Source organism: Hyaena hyaena, unplaced genomic scaffold, assembly GCF_003009895.1.
Source record: "Hyaena hyaena isolate Hyena2069 unplaced genomic scaffold, ASM300989v1 scaffold_59, whole genome shotgun sequence".
NCBI classification, from domain to species: Eukaryota; Metazoa; Chordata; class Mammalia; order Carnivora; family Hyaenidae; genus Hyaena; species Hyaena hyaena.
This window is the reverse complement of record NW_024080691.1, coordinates 4,448,162-4,459,546: the sequence shown is the minus strand read 5'-3', so window position 1 is coordinate 4,459,546 and position 11,385 is coordinate 4,448,162.

Here is an 11,385-nt window from a genome sequence, read left to right as displayed (position 1 = left end):
GTTTAACTCATGTTTATGACTGAAGACATCCAATTTGGTAGACACACAAGAACTTTGCACATATTCAACACCTACATTGATTTATCCATATAATACAGGGGTGACTGATATGGAAGATGAATGAGAGTTTAGACATTTACTGTGTGGTCTTTAATCTAATCAATGTTTCCTTCAATACCCCAAATGATTTTCTTTTTCTTCTTTGTAATGCATGTCATAAAAGGTGAATTCTATAGTGCTCTAGAAAATTGAATTATATGGTATTGACTAGGAGATATAATAGTATTGAGAGTTAGATGACAATGTTAATTGCACACTTCTCTCCTTCAATTTAAACGTGTAGACTGTGACCTTATAGGGTTGATATACTTTATAATTACATATGAGGTGAAACTAGACTATCCCTTACTATTAGCCCATTAAATATGTTGGGTGTCATATCAAGCCTACAGCATAAGGTTAAACTCTGAAAATAGCAGTCTTATGCCTACTGACTCTCGTGTTGGCTCTTGAGCAGTTTGACCCAGAACATGTTTCAATCACTTTTATATCACATTTGACTTAGACTATTCAGGTTTATCCTGATACCCAGGTATTTCCATTTTGAAGTTTCAAGCTCCTGATAGACAACAGTATGTAAATGTGGATAATTGCCATAAATACCAAGGAAGCAGAGAGTCCAAAATAATGATGAAGTCTGGTCCATCATCAAAAATGACTTTGAAAGACCTAAGACATATTTAGAAGATTCGATTCAGAGCAACCCAGGGTAAAGAAAGGGGCTACGACTTGGTTCCTTCATGCTAACATGTATAAAAAAGGCAATAATAATACATATGCTGCTATGGGAGGCAAATGGGACAGGAAATGTGAAACAATTTAGAGGAAACCATTTGTTAAACAAACATAAGGAGTACAAGTTATAGCAATGATACAAACAAGGGTTTTTTTGTTTATCTGTTTTGGTATAATCTACTCTTTCAAAGCACAGAAGATAAAAATATTAAACTACTTTGACCTGTCTAACTTGAAATGCAGGGAGGCGTAGTGAAATCAAACAAATAATGAATTTACAGTCAGACTAACCTGTTGAGAATCCTTGTCTTAACACTTCTTACCTGTGTGTCCTTGTGCAAGTGACTTAACCTTTTATGCCTCCTCTTCCTTTTTAAATAAAAGATGATGCACCATATAAATGAAGACATATGTATCAATATATGGTAAGCATTCAGCGAGTGCTACTGACTTTTCTTTCTTAGGCATTAGCATCGGTATAAAAGCCATATTTTAAAGTCACCAATTCTGTTTACATGGATCTGCACAGTACGGATGACAATGGCCAGGCATCTTGTAGTGTATCTAATACCAATTTTGGAGAGTAGAAAAATAATAAAATACTCACTGAGTACTTACTCTGTGCCAGGCACTATATAGAGTATTTTACACCTATTAGGTCCTTTAAGTCTCACATCACCACCACACGTATATCATAATATGATCTCCATTTTACAGATGAGGAAAATGAGTCACAAAGAGGTCATATAACACTTCCAAGCTCATATACCTAATAAGCAACATCGGCAAGATGTGAATCTGTGCAGAAAACTCCAGAACCCATGCTCTTAAAACTTACAGTTCCTTGTATTTTTGCTTATCCCTTAGTGATTAATATGGTCTAGACTGGAACAAAAGGAATGGAAACAGAAAGGCCTAGAGTTTTATGGATGGTGGATGAAGGAAGATTTTCCTGCTCTGGTGAACAATGTTTCAGTACTTCCCATGTAGTACAGATCTAACATGGGGCATCCACAGTAGGGACAGAGAGGGAAAGATGAGCATGGGTGGAGTGTGAGGTAAGTAGGAGGAATTATCTAGCTGTCTCTGGCATGAGTTTCATTCCTAGTAAGTGTGCAGGAATTGGAAACTTCTCTTCCTTCATACACTCTATCTTTTTCCCAGGGTACTTTTACTCTATAAACCGTTAAGTGTTCCCTATTGTCTCCCAGATGAAGATTTATCTTTTTTTCAGCTTACTGAGATATAACTGACAAATAAAATTATATATATTGAAAATGTGACTGATATACATTGTGAAATATTTACCACGATCCAATTCATTAACACATTGATCACTTCACAGTTACCTTTTTCTGTGTACATGGTGAAAATCCTTAAGATCTATTCTCTTAGCACAGTATCTTTTAGTAAAGTATATAACATAATATTATTAACTGTAATCACTATACTACACATTAGATCCTCAGAACGTATTATCCTTATAACTGAAAGCTTTTCATTTTTTGACCAACATCTATCCATTTTCTCTATTCTCCAGCTTTTAACTATCACTATTCTAATCTCTACTTCTACAAGTTTATATTTTTTAAGATTCTACATTTAAATGATAAGTGATACCATACATATTTTTTTCTTTGTTGAGTTATTTCACTTAGCATAATGCCTTCCATGTTCATCTATGTTATTGTAAATGGTATGACTTCTTCCTTTTTTTAAAGCTAATATTCCACTGCATGTATATATACCACATTTTCTGTATCCATTCATCCATTTATGGACATTTAGATTGTTTCCATATCTTGGCTATTGTGAACAATGCTGCAATGAATATGAGAATTCAGATATTTAAGATAGTGATTTCATTTCCTTATGATGCATTTCCATAAATGGGCTGCTGGATCATATGCTAGTTCTGTTTTTAATCTTTAAAGGAACCTCTATACTACTTTCCAAAATTGCTATATGTAACAATTTATATTTCCACCAATAGTTTCCACCAATATTTGTTACCTCTTGTCTTTTTGATAATAACTATCCTAACAGGAGTGAGGTAATACCTGATTGTGGCTTTGTGAATCCTAAACTTCTTAGTATGCCAGTGCAGGCTGCTTCCTGGAACTATCTTTGTCATCATCTCCTTCACTACATCCCCTCTATTTCCTCCCACACATGCAATTTGGTCACCACAGGGTGAGGGATGGCCCCGAAACACTGCTAATACATCAAACAGCTACCCCTTGCTACTATAAAACCACTTGGTATACAAGATACCTTGGTGAACATTGACTTATCCCTCTGGACATTCAAATATCACCTACTCCATGATGCTTTTCCCAAATCCTCTTAGGAGAAGTAATTTTTCTGTTTTTCTACACTGACATGTCATTATTTCAACTTCTGCATGGATCATTGCAATTAATTGTTTTAATGACTGTTTCACCCAGTAGGATATAAACTTTTCCAGAGGAAGAACCATGTCTCATTCATTTAAATATCCCCACTACTTGATGATTTTCTTGGTACATAATCAATTCTCAATAAGTGTTTACCAAATGAAGTGGGGTTAATTATATTATAAGCACATTTAGGGAGAAATCATACATTCTTCATAATTTTCTGAGGATCAAGTGATAGAGGTGTTGAAAAAATAAAAAGAAAACAATTTACTAAACAAAATATCTAAAGACAAGTAGAGGCACTGGAACTTTGGGCAGAATATTATGAAATATTTAGCTTTTTCATTGGGATTAGTGATGATAATGTAGCAATTAGAACATAAGTGGGCTTTGTGGGTCTTTGACAAACATAAGCTTGAAACTCACTTCCACTGATTTAGTAGCTGTGAGAACTTTGGTTAGATGCATGTTTCCTCCACACTTTTCTCAGTCACTCAGTGATACTTAACTCAGAATTGGGGTGAGGGATTATGTGACAAAGAATTATTAAATGCTTAAAAATAGATCCTGGCACTAATAGGAACTTTATTCAATACTTTCACATATTGTCTCTTTTCCAAAGGAATAATAACAACAAAAAGGATTAGTGCTGTGATACAGAATGTCACTATTAGTATGATATAATGGGGAAAAAAAATCAGTTTTCGTGTTAGGTGGATCCACTCCTTTCCAGGGGTATGATTCTGGACACAGAGATTTGGGGGAAAGTAAGTAGTCATATCAATGTAAAATGAGGCATAGATGCAGCCACCACAGCTATTTCCAGGATCTTAAGTAAAGATGGCACCCAATGCCTTGATGATCTAGTGAGTATAAACAAAGACTTCTGAGCTTGGCACTTGTAAGAAGTCTGACCAATGCATAAGCAGATATTTCTGTGTGAATAGCAATAAAGGTTCAATATGACAACTCAGCCTGACATGGTGTGAGGTAAGAACAAACATGATACACAAAGAGGATCAGAGACTCGTGGACTTTCCTGGGAATACAAGTAGTGAAACAGAAGTCTGAATCTGGGATATTCTTTACACTACACCTGGGGAAAATGCTTTCATCAAGTCCTTAAGTAAGGAAAATTAAACACACACACACACACACACACACACACACACACACACACACAGAAAGCTACTCTTCTTCAAACAGAATTTGCAATCTGTAACAATCTCTTTTAAGTATCCTTCCCTAAATTTTCAAGATTGGGACAAGGATGCCTCCTATGGACACCATACTGCCTACTCCACTCTGCTAGGTCATTCAGTCACTTTTTCATTTATCATTTATTCATCAACAAATTCTTAGTAGTATACTTCTGATGTATCAGGCATGACTGTTAGGCAGTGGGGATATATACCAATCAACAAAAGGGACAAGACTCCTGTCTTCATGTTCCCTCATTCAAGTGAAAGAGAAACACAATGAATGAATAGATCAAGAAATCAATAAACGAGATTTACATAGTGATGAGTGGTGTGAAGGAAACACACTGGTGGGTTGGATAGAAGCTTTCTGAGGTGGCTGAATTCAGATACAATAATCAGAGACAGCTTCTTGGAGGAGATGCCAAGTGAGATGAGATCTGGAAGACGGACACTAGATGACCAGCTAGGGGACTATTCCTGATGTTGGACACCAAAGGCAAAGGTCTGAGTAGGAAGGACTGAGATCATCTGAAACCCAGAGAGAACACTGGCTCAAGAGAACAGATGGATTAAAGTGCATAGTTCAAACTGGCTTTGTTCTCTTCTCTCTAGAGCACTTCAGAACCCTTCTACCTTGACTCCCTGCTCCTCTCCTCATTCCTATGATCCCTTTTTCATAGTAACCAAAGTCAACCACTTGATAGTAGCTTCCTGCTTTCAGCCCTGCCATGGTTTCTACTCAAATTTAGAACTCAAAGTCCTTGCCATGGCCTATAGGGCAATGCTTGTCATATCCATGACTTGTTTTCTGATCTCATTTCTGCGTTTCTCCTCAGGCACACTGTCCTTCTTACTGTTCCTCAGATATCCCTGAATACTCCTCCTTCAGGGACGTTGCGCTTCCAAATATCCATGTAGCCAGCTCCCTCACTCTGGTTCCCAGATCAAGCCACCTTTGAAAGGTCCCTCTCAATCTCCTTCCCCTGTCACTCTCCACTTCTATACTTTGTTCTTTCTATAATGTATAAAGACCCAGTATTTTATTATATGCTTAATGCCTATCTATTGTCTGTCTTCTCCATTATAATTCTAAACAACATGAAGACATACTTTTTCCTGTTTTTTAACTTAAAATATTTTTAACATTTATTTATTTTTGAGAGAGAGAGAGAGACAGAGCATTAGTGGGGGAGGGGCAGAGAGAGAGGGAGACACAGAATCTGAAGGAGGCTCCAGGCTCTGAGCTGTAAGAACAGAGCCCGATGCCAGAGTCAAACCCACGAACTGTGAGATCATGACCTGAGCCAAAGTTGTCACTTAACCAACTGAGTCACCCAGGCACCCTGATTTTTTTCCTGTTTTTATTCATCCTGGTGTTAATCAATATATATTGAAAACATGTATGATATGTCAATAAAACTTATGTCTATTCTGGTAGGCTATGTGTCATATGCCATCACATGCCATCATAGCACAGTGGGACTCCAGAGGAGAAAATGTCTTACTTACTTACTTAGGTAGTTGAAAAAGACTTCAGAGAAGAGGTAACATATAATTCAGGTATTAAAAATGATACCATTCAGGAATTTGAAAGAGTACGGAGAAAAGGAAGGGGGAGGAAATCAATTTGATTAGAGGAAACAAAATGTGTAAAGGCACAAGATCATTAACTGCAGGGAAGGGTGGGGTGATCAGAGAGCATAGGGAATAGAGGGTTCATGAGAAGCATGAAGAGTGGGAAGGGAAAAAAAAAAAAACTATTCGGGAACAGGTAATGGTGTGTTTAGTCACCTTAGTAAGAAAGCTATGCTTCAATGTTTGGGGGCCAGGGGACTAGTTATAGTACATACCATTCATAATATAATTTCTCACTAAGAAAACCACGGGGAAAAAAATAACACCTGTTAGGTTACCAGGAAAGCTAATGGGGAGCTCTTTTCCTGTTTTCATAGATCTGTGTCATTGGCCATGTGTTCGCATATGTCACTGCAAGCAGCAGTCCTCATTCTGGTCATCACACAATATTTCTAGAGCTCATCTTGTAAGAGACACTGCAGACTTAGTCCAGAGCTTCTTCAGTTGTCCTCTGTTCCTTACCAGATACCAAGCCATTGTCATAAATTTTCCATCCAGGAGGAAGAGCCATGCACAATATCTCCCTTACTTTGATCATCTTCAGTAGTGCACACACATGCTGCTCTGTTCTTTCACTGTCCCAGGGCAACACAGCAGGATAAATTCATAATGGGGATATGTAAAGTCTGTCTGTTTCTCTGGAGAGCACAGAAAATACTGCAGTCTCTCCTTCGTTAATTCTTTTTTCTTTTTTTCATGTGTTTGTCTGACTGCCAAGGAAGGGAATAACAGAAGTGAGACCCACAGCTGGTACTTTGATATCTAATCAGCCTTCACAACTTTGCCCACTCTGAACCTACATATGTTCCAGAAAGATGTAGATGGGATACTGGAAATTTTCTTAAATTAAAATAATAATAGTAAAGGAAAAGACAAAAAAAAAATAAAGCTCTGGTATATGTTAGGCCTGGAGACTGAAGTTTACATTCCTTTTAAAAACAAATCTAGCACTAACTTAGCCAGAATAAAGATAGAACAGCATTGCATTTATGTAGTACATTAGTATTTTTTCCTAAGATCATCTACATCTGCCTGGGGCAATATGGTATAGTAGTTAATAACATGCACATTGGAATAAGCCAACCATAGATGGATTTGAGGTTTGGTTTCACCACTTACTAGCTGTATGCCCTTGAACAAATTATAGAAGGTCTCCCAATTTCCATTACCTCATCTACAAAAAGCACAATAATGGTAATAGCCACCTCATAAAATTGTTCCAAGGGTTAAACAAGATCACGTGTCTCATGTAGTTCTTACAACATGTGATCAACTGCACCTTTTCTATCTTCTCTCCAGTCCACCCTTTGAAGGCTCTGCCTGGTGTCATAGAAATTATGGATTCTAGGTCTATATGTTACTGTAACCTGCCCACCTACACTCACCACTTCTAGTCTACCCAGGCATCTCATATGGCAGTTATTGTGACAGAGGTAAAATAATATATAAGAACCTTTTTTTTCTCTCTCTCTCTCTCTTCCACTTTCTTATGGTATCTTGAGTAGCAAGGCCTGGAAACATTACTTGACAACTAGACGTGCCTTCTTTCTAGAAGTTTCTTCAACCCAAGATAAGGAAAAGAAGCCCAAGTCATATGATGACTCTAGATGACTCAAGGCTTTAAGGGGAAAAAAAGAAAGTGGGTTTCTTTTGGTTTCTTTCAGTCCATATCAGCAGAAAGAATTAATCAAAGATGACAGATGAATTCGGCAGGAAGAAGCCCTTTGCTTTGCATTTCTAGAGCCCAGTGACTGACACTCGTACAAATCAAGCACAGGACTGAGAACTCACATCACTCACATCAGGTACTTGGTTTTTTCCCTATATGCTCCCTGCCACATGGTTGTCCCTCTCTGGTTTCATTGCATCACTTGTGCAACTAATAGACGTGTATTGAGTACCTGCTAAGTGTTAGTTCTAAGAATAAAGAAATCCAAAATCTGAGTCACTTCCCCCAACATACCTAGGCTTTGTGAAAGAAACAGACATAATATATAATTTTATAAGGGAGGCACATGGCATTATGGGAACACACAGAGAAACAAGAAGATGGGAAGGAGTGAAAGTCCAGAGCCAGGAAATTTACTATCATACTAAGGTAGAACTCATATGCCACATCTAGAATTTTAGCTTCATGACTGACATAGTGAGACTGCCTTGTTTACACTGAGGCTGTTTTCACCCTGTGACATTGTTGAAAGTATGGGATAAGTGAAACTGGTGGAGCCTATTGGGCCAGAAAGGTGGGAGGGAGGGATACCGCAGCATGTAGCCCCCTCCTCTCACAGAAGCAGCTCTGCCCCATTGGCAGTTATCCTGTCATCTCTAATCAACCATGTAAAGGTGGAAGTTAAAGATAATTAGCATGCAATAGCTTTCCTCCTTGCTCTTTTAAATCTAAATGGAATGTTCATGAGGGGGCCTGTTCTGAAGCAGCTAATAAGAGAGCCATAGTTTTGATTCAGACTGCATTCACAAGCACATGGCACCGTTGTGTCTTGGTGTTTGTCTGGGCTTATTATTATTATTTTATTGAAGAAGCATCAAGCTGGGCCTATGGTGTGTATGTATGGGTATGTGTATATATATGTATGAGATGGGACAGAAAACACCATCAGGAATGCAGAAAATTATTATTACTGTCACTCAGTTATATGGATGATGATGATGATGATGATGATGATGATGATGGGGCTACTAACACCAGTAGAATGACTTCTATGCACCGGGAACGTAGACACTGAACATATGGAAAGAAAAAAAAAGATGTAGTCCCTGGTCCCTAGAAAATATTAGTTAAGCGCTGGGATATCAAACTAGAAACAGATAACTTCAAAGTAAGCATGGGCTGCTGAGAGAAAGACCTGGAAGTGAGGCAGAACCATTCTTCTTTTACAAATGAAGAAAATAAAGTCAGAAGAAATAAGTTACTTGACTTATGTTTCACCCATTAAGTGGCAATGTCAGAATATGAATTCAGTTCCACCTATCCCTAAATCTCTTTCCACATCTCATGTTGCCTAGATAGAACTCTGAACCATGAGACTTTTATACCATAATACTGAGGTAAAGATATCAAGTTTTTAAACTAGATAAAAATGTAATGATTTTTGCTTCAACACTGAAGGTCATAACTAAAAAGACATTTCATATTTTCACCGCACAGAATATTCCTAATCCTTAAAAGAGCTCTGAGTGGATTTAGAGCCATTTTCAATCATAAAATCAAATATTATAACATCTCCCCAAATTTATTTTACTTATTTAATTGTAGTGTTGCCTCTTTAGAGAATGTAGGATATTTAAAATAATAGAGACAGTAGATATTACATAGAGTATATTATGCCCAATCAGCCACAAAATAGTGGTAAATATGACAAAAGAAGCCCGGCTTTATCAAAGAGGGGAACTTTACATTTGAAATGCATTTCAAGGAATCAAAGTTCTGTAACATATATACTAGGAAGTGCTCTAGATCATGTCTTTCATTTTAGTTTCCTTTCAATCAATCTGAAATTTATGAAATTCACAAAACAAAGTCTACCTAATCTTCTCTTCATTATCAACACTGATAATTATATATGTATATCATATATAACAAATATTTAAATATATATTTAAAGTTTATTTAAAAAGAACCAATATCTTATTTGATTCATTAGTTATCACTATTCTTGGATGTATTTTCTTCCTTCTATTCCTTAGACCATTGGATTCTTAGCACATTGGATTTCTCTTCTTTATCTCTTCATTTATGTAAATAGTCTTAAAAGTCTATTATAGCATCATGCTTTCTCTCAGAAAAATCATGGTTTCTCTGGAATTCAACAATCATTCTAGAGCTGATGACTTCCTCAGAGAGTTCCTTTTTAAATTACTGCTATTCTGTCATTGTTTAGCTTCTATTGTAATAATTGCACGTATTTGCCTTTTACACTAGACTATAAGCTTTCTGAGAACAAGTTCTATTGTATTTTAGCCATGTATGTCCTATGGAAGTGTACACCGAACAGAGTGGCTGAATAAATTATTAAATCAATCAATGAGTACATTAAGGCTCTCAAAATATATTTTGTGAACTCTCCCCTTAATCCATCTACTGATTAAGATACTCTTCAGGCGTCACTTCCTGAATCTTTCTTTCACTCCTACCAAGTCACAGTTAGCCCTGTTCTATCTTCTGTGCTCCCTCAGAATTTTTTAAATGGCATTTCTACTATGTTTTAATTGCTTATTAACATGTCAGCCACAGTGATTATGAATTACTACCTAGTTGGTCCTCTATAAAGCCATGCTCAAAGCCTTTGATACTAAAGACCTCTTTGGCTTGAGTATGGCTTTGTAAAGATGAAGGGATTATGGAGTATTCATGGAGATCTTTCTTTTCATGTTATCTCTGCCACTTCCAGTATCTCTGACAGGAATGAAGATAAGAACCACACTGCTGTGCTGAAAGACACATCCACACATTCTTACTGCCCCTGTCAATGGTCACTGTCTATAGACATCTGGCTCCTAGGAAATCTCATCAGGTGCCTAGGTGCCAAATAAATCCCTATGTGATGATGGCTCTCACATTATATCTCCATCCACAGTCCTTTCTGCAAATTCCACTCATATGCACCTGTCAAGCTGACATTTACATGAAAATGCAAATAAGCATATGAAACTTAACCAATAGTAAAGGTCATCAGGGTAAAAACGGCTCCTCATTTTTTAAGTGAGAGTTGAAAACATGCAGACTCCCTTACCCCCATGTCAATGTCAGATAAATAATGTACTTTCATAAAGTCATGTTCAGGAAGAGGTAAAAGGGAGCTCTAAATCTATGACAGCCTGAAGACCATGTGCCTCATTTAAAAGGGGAAGCCACTAGACAACTCCAGCTCATTGTTGCCATGTGGGAAGGTGGGCCAGTAATGCTGTATCTTCTAATTTCCAAGAGATGCTAATAATAATAATAATAATAATAATAATAAATTCTTGATTTAAAATAGTGAAAACAGATGAGAGAAAGAGGGGAGGTTGGGAAAACCTCCTAGTTTTATATTTGAGAGTGGCCTGAAAGGAGAAAGCTTTGGTTATAAAGTAAACATAAAGTTGATTATATTCCTGGTTCAGATCCAGCTGCCATTTATTGAGAGCTAACATGTGCCATGCCACATACTCAACTCTTTTGTTAATATATTAATACTTAAAATGTTCATCAAAGTAATAGATGCACATAGCTAAAAGTCAACTCGTTCTACAAGAGTTATTATGACACAATATTCTTTTTTTAATGTTTTATTTATTTCTGAGAGAGAGAGACAGCATGAGCAGGGGAGGGTCAGAGAGAGATGGAGACACAGAAT